Source organism: Armigeres subalbatus, unplaced genomic scaffold (genome assembly GCF_024139115.2).
Source record: "Armigeres subalbatus isolate Guangzhou_Male unplaced genomic scaffold, GZ_Asu_2 Contig323, whole genome shotgun sequence".
In the NCBI taxonomy this organism is placed as follows: Eukaryota; Metazoa; Arthropoda; class Insecta; order Diptera; family Culicidae; genus Armigeres; species Armigeres subalbatus.
In genome coordinates, this window is record NW_026943068.1 from 37,109 (window position 1) to 52,348 (window position 15,240).

The 15,240-nt window shown below is 36.5% G+C and overlaps 1 protein-coding gene across 5 annotated transcripts in view; it reads left to right on the forward strand.

The window, feature by feature from the left end:
* Positions 1-472: 472 nt before the first annotated feature.
* Positions 473-15,240, forward strand: part of LOC134203996 (cytohesin-3) — an 84,197-nt gene continuing 69,429 nt past the window's right edge. The window contains exon 1 of one of the 5 annotated variants that reach the window (XM_062678833.1): positions 473-615. The gene's annotated coding sequence lies outside the window, so the exon portion shown is untranslated. The other 4 variants (XM_062678832.1, XM_062678831.1, XM_062678829.1 and 1 more) reach the window with 4 other exon arrangements.

A 15,240-nucleotide genomic window follows, 5' to 3' on the forward strand; every position in this document is an offset into this window, starting at 1 on the left:
TGGAAATATATTTATTGGTAACGATACGCTTTCCCGGCACAAGTTAAAAAAACCTATGATGGCAATATAATCGTGCCAAATTTTCATTGTTATGCTTTGTGCTGTAGCATGGGTCATTTACGACAAAGTTAGTTAAAACTGAATCTAACGGAAAAACTGTCATTTTAGAGTGATTTTATAAAATGATAATTTTACGATTATCGCAAAGTTCTCAGAACAACCCCAACCGCTAAGGGATGCTAGAAGAACTTGCTGAGAGAAAACGTCGTATCCGTACACATCATTTAGTATGTATAGCATCGCGCCAAGTTCAATGTGTTTTGGTTGTTTTTTCCTCAGATCCGCTGCTGCTGTCGTTGACTTTGCTTTTCTGTGTGTTGTGCTTTTTATTTTCCTGTCTCACACACCACCGACTAACTGCGGCTCTGCGGGTGCTGGCTGCTCAACTAAACTCAGCGCTCTCCCATCATCTATCCGTCCGCGTCCGGGCGTCCGTCGTTTGTCCATGCTTTCGAACCGGGGAAGTGACAACAAGAGTACGGCGACTGAAGTATAGCTCCGTAGTACCGACATCGTCGTCGCTGGTTGTTGTCGTAGTTCACCGTAGACCGGACGGTAGTGTATTTCCACCGTATTGTGTTGTGCTGTGGACTGTGGTGCAATTGTTGTGCTAGCCTAGTCGGCATACGTCAGCCAGACCACTAGCCTAGAGTATGTTCTCAGTTTTTAAATAATTCGCGAGATAGAAGGTCGCACAGGCTATCGGGGTTCGTGTGAGTCAAGTGTGCGACCGGATTCTTTTTGCGCGGAATTTGCTTAGGTCGGGTGCTGATAACCCCTTTGGCGAGTGCTAAACCGGGATTTGGTTTGTCACCTGTACGCACGGGTTGCGCAGCGCAACGAAGCAAGTTTCAGTGACTCATCGTGCTCACATATTGTGCCTTATTGCGGGCTATGCCTACTTATCAGTAAAGCGGGAAGTCTCAATGCTCGCCCACGTGAATGTCCTGGATCCATCAAACTGTATGTCAAAGCTCATCAAGGCGGAGTGTGTGCATTATACCGAAGAAAAGCAGAAGATGATTGAAGAAATGAAAAAATACGCCTAGTGGAAATTCATCAAACGTAGATGTCTGTTGATGAATATTGTTCACTTTAGGTGATGAAAATGAAGTGTGACGCAGTTGTAATCCGCAAATGTGTCTTTGTAAATATTTTACTGGTCTTCTAAACTGTGATTTCATATAGATCTGTGAGAAAATGTGAACTTAACAAAAGAGGATTACATTCCGTGGCCAATCGACCAATTTTTGTATGTATGTATGCGTTACTATAAAAAAAATCTGAACTCATTGCAAATTAGCCAATCTTTCAACTACGATTTTCAACAGATTTGCATTAATTTGTACATTACAAAACTTAAATTTTTTAATTAGTATTTTCTTTTATGTTCGGTATAAAACACAAAATTCACAATGATAATAATAAACATATAATATCACTGTGTATCCGTTTCTAAACTCAACGGACAGATATCTGATATCGAAAAGCATCTAATTAACTGGTATTTGTTCATTATCTGATTGTTATCGCTTGGGTTTTGTTATCCAATTAAATCCAATAAGAACCTTTAAACCTATGCAGTTCCTCCGAAATTTGTCATAAGTGCATAGATGGGTTTGTAAAATTACGTCTTCTACACTTGCAAATTCTCGTTGTATTTTTCATTGGCATTGATATGTATTGCAAATTAGTGACTCAAAAATTTGAAGAGATTTGTTTTTGTTTCAAATCATTTCAATGAATGTACATACAAAGTCAGGCCGATTGTACATGAAATAATCCACATAAATATAACCATGATCGTTGAAAACGAAGCGTGAGATAAAAGAAAGTGGTGCCTATCGATCTAACGGAAGAACGACAAAGATTGGTTCAATTGCTATCATACAGCAGTGTCGTATCGTCGATTACCGTGTCCAATTGAACAAACATCAATGTGAGAACTCAATGTGGAAAAGAAGTGTTCCTTCTCGGAAAGTGCTAAAATTACTCACTGCAGCCTGATGCGCTGCGTTGACTGAAGATGAGTCACATGCTCACATGGCTCTCGGCCGGCCGATAACGATGATCATTATCGAATTGACACACAGCGACACTACTGATGGTGGTGTGAAATCAGTATTGCAGTATTTCTCAATTTGACGCTGCTGGTGTTGTTTATATAGAATCGTCACATCGCATCACGTCATCGCGATTTTTGCTCATTCACTGGAAGAAACGACAGCAATGGCAGCAACAACAACAGCAGCAGAAACGGCGGCGTGCTCTAAACTAAATCGGTTTCTGTGGGTAGGATGATGGCGAGGACAAGTAGAGAAGACATCCAAACAAACAAGCTCTATTGAGACCGTAAAAATACAACTCGTGCGATATCGTTTGCTGAAATTGATGTTCTTCTCGTTCGCGCTGGGCGTGATACTTCATCGCGGTGGTGTCTGGAGCGGACACAGAGTAAATATTTGGCTTGAAATTTCGAACCGTTTCGTACTTGCTGATCTACACGATGAATGTTGATGGATTTTAGAGTATTTAATCAAAATGAGACAGTTTCATGCAAATGCAAATCAAATGATAGTGATTTGCAAACTATTTTTTTGGTTTTGTCCCCAATGTTTATTACTCGACCTCGTCCCATCAGAATTTATTGGCATTTAGTACATGATTGGTAACAATAGGTTACATTGCATCATATCACTTGCTTCCCCCAACATTTATCATTGACAAAAATATGTTAATTAATACAGCACGAATAATCCTAAATTACTAAATAGTATATAGGTCAATTATAAAGATGATGTGAAAAGAAATTAAAACAGCATTCGTGTTGTTTCTTATATACGATTATTCAACACATACTGAAATTAGCTTCTTTATTAGTGAATATCGACTTAACAAAATAAAACTGATTTTTTTTTCTATACGGATTGTGATGCTCGATTTGACAAAAACATTAGCTCCATGATATATTTATTGTAACACATTTTAGATACACGCTAAAAATGAACTACTCAAAATTGAGTCGAATCCGACTCATTTTCATTAAAAACGGGACAACTCAAAATTTGAGTAAAAGATACTACTTCAATAAAATGATGATTGCACTTGAACTAGGAGTCTGTTTGTCGTAAAATGCACTTAGATAGATAGATAAACTTGATTCGCATCTGTCGTATTAAAAATTGATAAATGGCCAAGCTTAACTTTCGCGAAATCATCATTTTATTGAAGTAGTATCTTTTACTCAAATTTTGAATTGTCCCGTTTTTAATGAAAATGAGTCGGATTCGACTCAGTTTTGAGTAGTTCATTTTTAGCGTGTATTTGATCTATAGAAATCTCATCATGGAAACAAATTTAATAAAAATTGTTTGATACTCAAAGGCAGGTGAAACCATTAATTGGCTATGTGTTTTGCCATTTACGATGCCTAAATTTCGCATTAGGCCCACTTCACACTAATTCTAATCTGGTTTGATCTCATTTGTGGCTTTATTGTGGAAAATTTACTCCTCGTTTTAGTTAGCTTTACTGCTCATGTTCTGGTAACAAAGGGAAAAGTAGCAATCAAAGGAATAGTCTAACGGCTACAACAACCGGAGGAAACAGAACCGGGGCCCTATCTGACGCTATCACACCATAGTTTTCAGAGCCTATTGTTCTCGTTGTCGTGCCGTGTAATGTCTTATAAAATCTAATGGCTGGCTTCGTCTGTGACTGTTGTATTCGGCTTACGAATGTCGTAGGAGTTTACATTTTACCAAAAGAGCTATAGGGTAAATCACTACTTGGGCCTATGGGCCCGATTAACGGCTCACTGCACAGAAAACTAAGGATTTACACTTTTTGGAAGCCGTAGGTTTATGGTTGATAATTTTAAAAAAGTCTCCCATTTATATCGCACAATACTCAATATTTTTCAACCATTTATTTCACTCCTAATTGGTCCAATTATAGAAAATAAAAATGTGCATTCCGAACAATCACTCTCCGTTGCTACACCACTGAGCCGGAGTGAATTTTTCCACTTTTACAAAACGGTATTTTCATGTAAACACCTACCTGAAAATCCTCACAGTTCTCGATACAATCATTGCTGGAAGCTGTTTTTCACCACACAATAATTCTAAACTCACGCACTTCAATCCTTTCTATTTGTTTGTTTCACTAGAACTAATATAAACATATTAGAATACATACATTTAAAAATGTATCCTCAAACCGAACAAAAATTCACCTCGGCCTAAGAACTTCTAGCCGCACCGTGCTGCCAGAAGGCCAGGAGTCTTTTTTAGTATGAACAAAATCCTTCAACGTTCATAGGAAAACTATCTAATTAGTTGACCGTATCATGTTATTTGTAATTCTCTCGATTTCAAAAAGTGACAAAAATATAGTTTTTAGCGTTTGGAAGTAATTTGGATGAGTGAATATATCTTTTCAACCAAATAATTTTTTTTATAAATAATACCATCTGGCATCATGTCGGCGTTGAACGTGCTTATTTTTGTTTACGTCGCATTTTCTACCGTCCCGAGAGAGAATGAGAGTAAGGTGCTGAGAGATTGAGCGAAATTTTGCTTAGGCCGGGAACCGGTTTGGAAGTGGGCCGGAAATGAAATCGCTATGACTGAAATTAGTGCTGGACCTCGTTAATTTAAATCAAGTAAAAGCTTTTTCAAACGATGTTTACCAAGAAAAGCTATTTTTAAGCAGAAATGAACCCCATTGCAGTATTGCACGGCACATGAAATTTGGGAAAAGTTGCTTCCTGTCATAAATATCAATTAAATAATGCAGTCGCATATGCATTTTAGCCCGGGAATGGGGTAAGAAACCCTATTTCAAAGTCAACAATTTTTATTCTTTTGAAATGTTTTTAATTTCATACTTTATAGGTATATGTACTACGAGGATTTTTTAGAGGTTTGGCCAAGGATTGATAAATCTTTGTAATATCTACATGAATACTTTTTAGCATCACACTTGGTATCATATATCTTTTTTTAAATTTTAATCAATTATCGATTTTCATTATATTTGCCATTAGTTTTCAAATTTTCTCTATTATGGAGCATGAACATGATGACCGTACATTTCGTAGTTGCTACACCCAAAACAATTCTTTGTGGCATTCGTTGTATTAAGCGTTTTGTATCAAATTTCGCTTGTAAACCGATTGGAGATTGTCAATGTGCCAATCCCACTTGAACCGTTTGTTTGAGAAACTGCATATGTAACATTTTTGGCCGAAATGAGATTTATATATATTCTGAATCCTCGTCCAAAAATACGTATTCTGGCAAAAAACACGAAAAAAAATTTTTTTTTCCCGAATTTTTTTCGTTTGTTTGAGAAACTACATATATCCACGTTCTTTGAAGAGCAATTGTGGAGTACTGCTTACATTTTTTGCACTGAAAGTGCCCCAGGGTGTTGAGTTTTGCCAAAAACTATTGATCTGTATCGAAGAAATCGAAAGATTCGGTGCAAATTTGTTCGAAAATAGTTTTTTGTTCCGTCTAAGACGAATTAAGTACTGTCCATTTAATTCCACCAGTTAATTTTCGTTATCTTTGCAGATACGTATTTCGACCACAACTGTGTGGTCGTCTTCAGTGTCTTGTACTTGACTCGACTTGGTACAAGTACAGAGTGGCAAGTACAAGACACTGAGACGACTCACAGTATTAATGGTCGAAAATACGTATCTGCAAAAAGATAACGAAAATTAACTGAGTGGAATTAAATGGACGATATAATTCGTCTTAATTGATTTAATACATTCCACTAAACGAGCTTAATATATTTTTCTGAGTTTTTTGTTGTTTTTTCGAAATAGTGTAAAATGGACTTATGCAGTTTCTCAAACAGATGATTCTCACATTCACATAGCATGAAACGTGGATTATGATATCCTTTGGTCGCATCTTTCCTCATCTGGTATTTAGTCCAGATGGTTAGCGTGTCAGTCGGGAAGTACTAAGTGTTGGAGGGTCCAGGTTCGACACCTGTCTTTGGTCGATTTTTTTGTAATGTATCTAAAGTTGTCGAAGTATACAGCATTCCACTCTGGGAAGGGAGATTCAGTGTACACACAACACATAACCAGTTTTTATTTTCTCGTGACATAAAACCCCCCAGAGACAAAATTTTTAGAAATTTTTTTTTTGAACCCTCTTAAATTAAAAAAATGTTCAGAAAACCCCCCACAGACCAATTTTCTGGCAACGCCACTGCACAGGGAACCAGGCATGGGATTGCTCTAAAATTTTAGTCAATAACGTCGCTGGCCACGTCCTTGCGGTCTATCGGAGATTGGAAGAAATTGATGATGCAATCGCTCGCCCACTGCAAGCCAATAACACCTCTGCCCTAGCCACGAGTGCATGCGGAATTTTATTGGTTCTAAGGCAGAGGTGTTCTTGAGTTATTAACCTTGGTTAGCGAGTTGACAAAGTGATAATGAAAGGATGGTAGATTCTTTTTACGCTCATTTCGAATTCTAACGGTTCTCGTGTGATTAGTCAAAAGGACGTATGTGATTTTGTAAACAAATTTGTCCAATCTGGCGACACTTCCACGCAAACCAATACCACCAACAGATAGCAAAGACCTTCCCTTAGCTGTCTGTGGTGATGGTTTGCGTGGGAGTGCCATCAGATTGTAAAAGCTGACGTTTGAATCTGAATTTGAGAAGGGATGAAACGGTTCTGTGATTAAACCCACGACCTTTTCCGTATGAGGCAAGCTCGTTAGCAAACTTCCTCTATTATTCAAATAAAAGACTAAACAGCAAGTCCCATCCCAAGCCAGTCCAAATCGAATCCAAGTTCAATATAAATTAAATTCAAATGCAATACAAATTTAATCCATATCCAATTTGAATCCAATTATATTTCTGTCCAAATCCAATCCGACTCCAATTCAAATCCAATCTAAATCTAATTCAAATGCAATCCAAGTCTAATTCAAATTCAATCTAAATCCAACACCAGTACAATCTAAATCTCATACTGATCCAATCCAAATCCAATACTGATTCAGTTCAAATAAAATTTAAATCTAATCCAAATCAAATGCAAATCCAATCCAAATCTAATCATAATCTAAATTCAATCCCAGTTCAAATCTAATCCAAATGCAAATCAAATCCGATTCAATCCAAATTCAATTCAAATCCAATACTTATTTAATTCTAATTCAATTCCAATTCCAATCCAATTCAAATCAAATCTAAATCCAATTCAACCAATACTAATTCAATTCAAATTTAATCCAATCCAAATCCAATTCAATTTCAATCATAATCAAATTCAAATGCAACCAAAATCCATTCCAAATCCAATCCAACTCTAATTCAAATAATGATGATGATCCCGCCACATACCCCTACAAGGGTTTGAGCCAGACGAGTTATCTTTAAGATAATTAATTGATATACATTTAATCGGATTTAAAAAAACGATCCGATTTCTTATCATAGATATAAATTTAAATATTTTTCATCACTATACAGCAAAAAATATAATTTAAAAAAACTGATACATAGAGCTCTTTTAAAATGCAAAACTTGTGATACCCCTGCACAGATTTCAAAAGTTTCACCTGGAATCACGTTTCAAGTCAATTTTCGCTCAACAACTCATATGAATTTATAGTATTCATGATTCTCGACAACACTGTTTAAAATGCAGCTTTGACGTGTGAAATACATTGTCTCTTGAACTGTGCTAGTGTCGATGCACGTTTGATGTGTGTAGGCCTCGAATTGAATACGTTTACACCCTTGTAGAACAATGAATTCAGAATCCAAATCCAATCCGAATCCTGCCCAAATCCATTTAAAAATCCGATCCAAAACCAATCCAAATGCAACTCAAATTCAATCTTAATACAATCCAAATCCAATTCAAATCCGAACACCCAACCAGCGGATGGCAGATTTTAATACAGTTCTGCATAAGAACCTTACAAAAACTGTATAATAATTGGGCATATACAATTTCGGAAGATTTTAATACAATTGTTGTATTAAAATAATACAGATTTGTATTATTTTAATACAATATCTGTATAAAAAGCTTACAGAATTGTATATGCCCAGATTTTATACAATAATTGTCAGATTTGTTTTTTGGGTGTATCGAATATAAGTCCAATGCAAAATTGAATCCCATCAAAATCTAATTTAAATAAAATTTGATTTTTATATCCGAATCGATTATAATCCAAATTCTGTCTTATCCATATCCAATCCCAGCTCTAATCAAAACCCAAATTCAATGAAAATTAACTCCAAATCCAACTCCAATCCAATCTGTATCTAGTTTAAATGTATCTCTAATCCAATTCAAATGTAATTCGACCCGAATCTAATCCAAATCCACTGCGAACCAAATCCAAATCAAATTTAAATCCAATCCAAATCCAATGCAAATCATATCAAGAACCAATTCCAACCCAACCTAAATTCAATCCAAATCCATTCCAGAACCAATCCAAAATGCAACCCAAATCCAATTTCAATCTAATCCAATCCATATCAAATCCATATACAATCCAATCTAACTCCAATCTAGTCCACTTTCTGTTTGAATCCAATCCGATTCCAAATGTAATCCTACTCCTTTTTAAATCCAATTTATATTCAATAAAATTCTAACCTCAATACAATCTAAATGCTGGGTTGTTAGAATAGTCGCGGATTTCGCGATTTTTGCGTCCCGGCACGCCGAATTGTGATTAGAAGTTATTCTTCTTTGTTTCCAATATATTTGAGAGTGGTTCCATGAATGTTGTTGCGAATATCGTGAATTAGAACCTGGGGAGTGGCACTTTGTCTTCTCTGCTTGAGGATTATACACATTGAAATTCGCACCTTGAACCGCCGGAACTGAGCTAAAGCGTTCGGGTTGCTCGCTGGTTGTTTTTAACTCTGTCCACTCGGTTGAGCGATAAAGATTCGTTTCATCTTTCCGGGCTTCTTTCTCAACCATAGTGACTACCAGTACTCCACTTATTCCAACTATTTGCCATCTAGTCCTTTGTACTGTCATAGCTCAATTGACCTTTCCCGTTAAAAATTGTATCTCGTTTTATAGTCTCAGTCAATTCTTTGACTCATTTGAGGTCAACTTTCCCAAAGAACCCATATTTAAAAAAAAATCGAAAACAAAAACTGAAAAAGTGCTGCACGCGTAAGGATTCGCCTGGTGTTGGTTTAAAACCGGACGAATGTTATGCCAATTTTGAAAAACAGCACTTTTTCGATTTCTTGTTTTGAATATTTAAAAATAGTTAGAGGCGTAAAAAATATGAGTTCTTTGGGAAAGTTGACCTTGAATAAATTAAAGAATCGATTGAGCAACTTAGAATCTAGTATCGATGTCAGTTCGAGTGTGTAGAATCCAAACTGGTGGCTTCCCACTTGGGTCCACCATGGGTTCGGAGTCGCCAACTGTTCTTATCACTCTAGATTCAAATTCATGCCATTGCAGGCCTCGAAACCCATCACCTGTTTTGGCTGAACTTGAAAGTCAGTTCTTCAGTTCGTGAGATTAAACGTCATGTACTTTATTTTCAGTGAAATTTAAATCTGTGAACTTTGACATCAGTTTGACAGTTTGATATTAAAAACAACAATTTTGAAATTTTGCATTGAAATGTGTTTTTACGTGAAAAGGCCATTATTTTTGTTTGTCGCGGTTTTGTTTTTGTGTCGCGGATTCATTTTTGTTAGTAGCGGATTTCGTGGATTGGAATTTGCCCAGTTTGTAACAGCCCTGTAAATGCAATCCAAGCTCAATTGAAACCCAATCCATATCCAATGTAAAACCAATCCCAATCCAATTCCAAGCCTGACCACATCTAATCAAACTCAATTTCAAACCCAAATAAAATCCAATCTTAAACCAAATGAAATCTAATCCAAATCCAATTGTAATCCAAAAATGTAACCTAACTCTATTTCAAATCCAATCTAAAACTAATCCAAATCAAAGCCGATACAAATCCAATTCAAATCTAATGAATCCAATCCAATTGGAGTCAATCCAAATCCAATAAAATTCCATTTCAACCCTAAATAATCCATAGCTAATTTAAATCGAGTCCCATTCAAATTCAATCCAATTGTAAATCAAATCAAATTCGAATTCCAAATTCTATCCAAATAAAATTTATTTCTAAATTTAGTTCAAATCTAAATCGATCTAAATGCACTTAAATACAAACCAAATCAATCTCAATCTAATTTGAATTCAATGTGATCCAAGCCCAATCCAACTCAATACAATTTATACTAAATCGAACTCAAATCATATTCAATACAATGTATATTGAAAAACTAGTAATAAGATTTTCGGCTTGTTATTTTAAATCATTGACAACGTTTCGATCAGGGGGTTTGGATCTTCATCAGGGCTCGAAATGAATCAACCTGTTTTAGTAATTCTAGTGAGCCCGTAAAATCAAACCTTGATTTCAAAATGCATATAAAAGTTAGAATACGAGGATAATGTTGAGATACTCAAGGAAAACTATATACTTACCGATAATATTTGCATTCCGTTGGAACTATTTATGTTTTATAAACGCATGCTTACAATTTTTTAGTGTTATAACAATTCACATGCTCCTTCATTTAGAAGAACCTTCATTTCCTGTCTGTTTCACCGGAAAAGGTTTGTCGATATGAAAATATTTATTTAGCGGTACAAATGATAGCCCGTATATCGATAGATTTTCAAGACCGCACCGCTGACGCGGTTCCTAGTTTGTAGTTTGTTTACGTGTATGAAAATACATACTAAATAGTGGAAACATTATGATGCGACGATGTTATCGTCTGCTTAGCGGCTGTGGCGAACGCGTGCGCTATGCTAAACATTTTCTAGCACTCATAACCATATGGATATGGAATACGGTCGGTGAAGAGCGAGGCGGCGGTGGTGAGGGTTGACCATAAAAGCGTAAAGAGGCATGCAAAACATATGTTTTGTTGCTCGTCGGCTACGTCGAAGTGCCATTTGGTCGGTCTGTGGCAGAAGAATTCGTACACGGGTGAATGTTTTTATCGGGTTTATTCTACGGCCGATCCTGTGAAAGACGATAATGACACGCCATGAACTGATAAGAAACAAATGTAAGAAATGGTCTCACTTTGCTTGTTTGTTGGTAACACGATATCTACCGTCTCGATAGTGTTTTTCTTGGTTGTACTCTGTGTAACATGTTATTCAGTTTACAGTCATAACATTCGGTGCGATTTTTTTAACTTGCATATTTCGCCGCAAAAATTGTATTTTTAAATTCATGTTCTGACTCTGTTCAAAACTGGCTCTGTTATATAGGAACTGGTTCATGATATCAAGCTCTATCAGTATCTCCTGCATATTTATTGGGTGCAGTTTGCTTATCTTGGTTGGTTACACAAAGCCTTAATGCATATCATATTTTTACAAAGGAATGCTAAACTGATAGCTTGTTATCTGTGCTGTGCGGTTGGAACAAGTGGGCATAACTTTTCAATCATTTTGACCAAAGTTCTTTTTCCAAAGTTTTTTTTAGAGACACGGTCTGCTTTTCAACTTAGTGTTTTTGTTTTCATTAGTATTTTCTACGTTATCATTTTAATGATTTCTATGTTATGCAAAAATGTTTATATTGGCGTATAAGTTTCTATATTTCAGAAAATTCGAAGTTATTTTTATAAAAAAGGTTCGACTCATGAAGGTTCAAACAAGTAAAGATACTATGTAGAATAGCAGAGGAAGATACCTCAAATGAAAAACAAATCATGAGGTGAATATTTGCTGCAATATTTTCACTTTCTTTATTCCAACATCTATTTGGTGTTTACCGACTCTATGCCAATGCCACTACACTAAACATTATTTCACGAATGGGCCACTTGCTCGAATGGAAAACGATTTTAAATGGGACATAGCTAAGAGTTGAATTTTTTTTTCCTGTGCATGTCGAATTACTCCAGTGCTATTGAGAAGCAATGCAGTATCGGTTTCGATACAGTTGTTGTTTTGTTTTCTCAAGACCACCATGACAAGGTCCCGCTATTTAGACCCTTCATAGAGAGCAATCTCATTGAAGGCGCGCCCCTTATCAATAGGAAATCAATCCTTTCTTGAGAAAACAGAACAGTAATACTGTTTTTGGCCATGCATCGGAGCCCTAGCCACATCCTTGTCTTGCTTCTAGAATATCACCAGTGAAACTCTTAAAACCCGGATTTAGCTCTGTTTACAAGACCATTTCAAGCAAGAGAATTTGTTCAGTAATAAGAACTTCCTTGTGTTCTTCTCGCCACCATTGTTCACCAGTTTATGAAGAGTTAATACGTATTTAAACCCTAACTCGATTTTCTCAGCAGTCAGTTCAGCCTAGGACCGGGTACCGAGGTTTTTAACTAATTGCTTGAAAAGTTGTTTCCGCTGCATACAGTTTAGCCTCAAACAAGAGGAATTCGAGTCTTTCAACTGTCTGCAAGGTAACATTAATTATGTTTTATTTCTGAGACTGCTGTTGGTAGCGAGGACTAAATACGATGAATACTTAATTACCACAACTTATTGCCCTAGCTAGAAAAACGGATTAGGCTAGGGCTCTGTTTGGTAGATCTTACACCGCAACATACTACGTCAAAGTGATCTACCGTGTTACGGGAAAGTTGAATTTATAAAGGCTGTAATTTTTGAAGAATAAACCGTGTATCACTACAATTCCTACGTCAATACATTTTCGTGGATGCAGGGGTGGATGGGGATACATTTTCATTGCTTTGTTTTTCGTAGGATGAATATGGGAGCTATAAGAGTAACCCTACTTAATCATGCAATGGCGGACATAGGAAACCTTTCAATTAATGACTTAAAAAATGGTAATAGTATTCTAGTACTGAGGTGAAAAGCCCAGTTCCAATGGCAATGTAGAGCCATTGAAGAAGAAAAAGTAGGATGCATGCTTTTAAAAAGTGAGTTTTATTCTTTTTTGCTTTAATCATGGTAAATGCGTGTATTTGAAGCAGCAGTCTGTTATTTTTTCATCTTATTTTGCATAAACATGTGCTTTGATAGGAAGAGTCTACTACTCTTTCAGTCTTTTCCGTTCGGAATACGTATGAAACATATAAAAGATATGAGATGAATTTATAACGATGAGATGGAAAATGGAGCATTTCTTTCACTGTGTTCAGTGTTTTTATTACCACGCCAATACATTTGTTTGGCTTGGAAGTTCAATGTATATTTATAAATTTCCTTGATTTTTACAATACAGTTATATCCCGATTTCAACACCCCCTTGGTGAATTTTGGGGTGATAAAATTGGAAATGTGAAAAAATCGGCAAAAATAGTGTGACAAAATTGGATCAAAAACGTGACAAAATCATGTCGACGTTGTACCTATCTAGCCCAGAAGTTGCATGAGGATTTTGAGTTGTGGTAAACCTGATACTTATTCAAATGTGAACAGATCTAATCTATATGCAATCCGTAATAAATTTTGTATTCATCATTTGTAGTGCGTTACTTGAGCTCAAAACCAGTTGCTAGAGATTCTAGATAGGTAAATTACTTTTCAATAGAGCGAACAGAATATAATATGCGTATCGTGCCGGTGTGAGGAAGAAACTAGTAAACAAAGTTGTTACGTTCGTTGAACCACAATTCCACCGAGAAGCAGAGAAGCTCGGAAGTCATGTCGCGTCATTTGATAAATTCGAACACATCTAACAAAGCTGACGGACAAACCCTTGCAAGCTTGTCTGTTTATGTTCCTCAAAGTCAGCCTTCCACTATCTGTCGCCGAGTGTCAGTTGCAGCATAATGCCTTTCTCAGAAGTGGGAATGGGACACAGTGTAGGCCATTCTTCACGGGGAGGAAGACCTTTTTAAGATTCCTGAAGCGTGCCAGTCGATTGTTTGGAAGATGGAATTTACCATATTCCGCCATCGGTTTTGCCTCCTCTTTGCCCATGTGCTCCAGCTTGACAATGATGCTTCGGAAGGATGCCTGCATTCATGAGCATACCAAAGGCCGCAAAGTTTGTCAGTGGATAATCTTATTTGAATAGACTCAAGCACCACCAGCATATCGTATGTATTTGTATTTGCTCTATAGAAGACTGATTCCTGATGGATTGAATACCTTCTCTGACTATTGATGAGCACACCCCAGTCAGTGTCAGCGAATGTGTGCTTTTCGATCTTTTAGTGTCACATAATAAGCGGTTTGTACACACATGCCGCTCTAGATTGAGCAGTGACGATTCTTTTCTCCTACGCGTCTGGCTCTTGCAACAAAATACCACAAGTTATATGATATGACCTAATCTGCTGAACACTCGAAGTGAAGACTGAACCAGACGGAACTGGCTCATATGTCTTTGAATGGAATATATTTTAATAAATATAGACAAATGTGTCGCCCACGAAGTGCATATGATGATGCATTTCTGGCCTAATTGTGGGTTTCGGATGAGTTCACTGGAATCAGAGTTAGACAGCTAATAATCATGACAAGTTTATTCCATACAGGCCATTTGCTGAGATTCTGAGAATAATGAAAGGACATTGCGCAGCATCGTATACATTTGCTCAATGATCTTAAATTAATGTTATCACTGGTGTGATATACAAATAGAAAATGACGCACATCTCGCAAGTGATACTTATTCTGGGCATCGTTTATCCTTTATTCCCTCAATTGGGTAGAATAAGCTCAACAATGGAAGTGGTTTTCTCATTTGAACAACGGTCCTGCACCGCAAATGATACTCAATGACATTATAATTCGATTCAGCCGAGGCTGTAAGGGGAGATAAAATTGCCATTAATCATGCGTCGTATATCAAGTTGTTTCTAAAAATATTGCTTCCAATTTAAATAATTCTCGAGTCTAATTTTGGAAAACATCTTATTTTGCAAAACTCACTAAATTGTAGATTAGAGTACTGTAAGTTAGAGATCGCATGAGTATGAGCAGGATGACAATTGACCATGCAAACTAGAAGTTGGTATGTACTCTATGATTGACGGGAATTAGAACAATAAATTGTACAGAGAACCAAGTGAATGAAGTTTGGGATTTAGCCATTCATTCTCAATCTTTGAATTTAGGAAATTCAATGCATTTACTGAGCCAATAGCGGAACGGATAT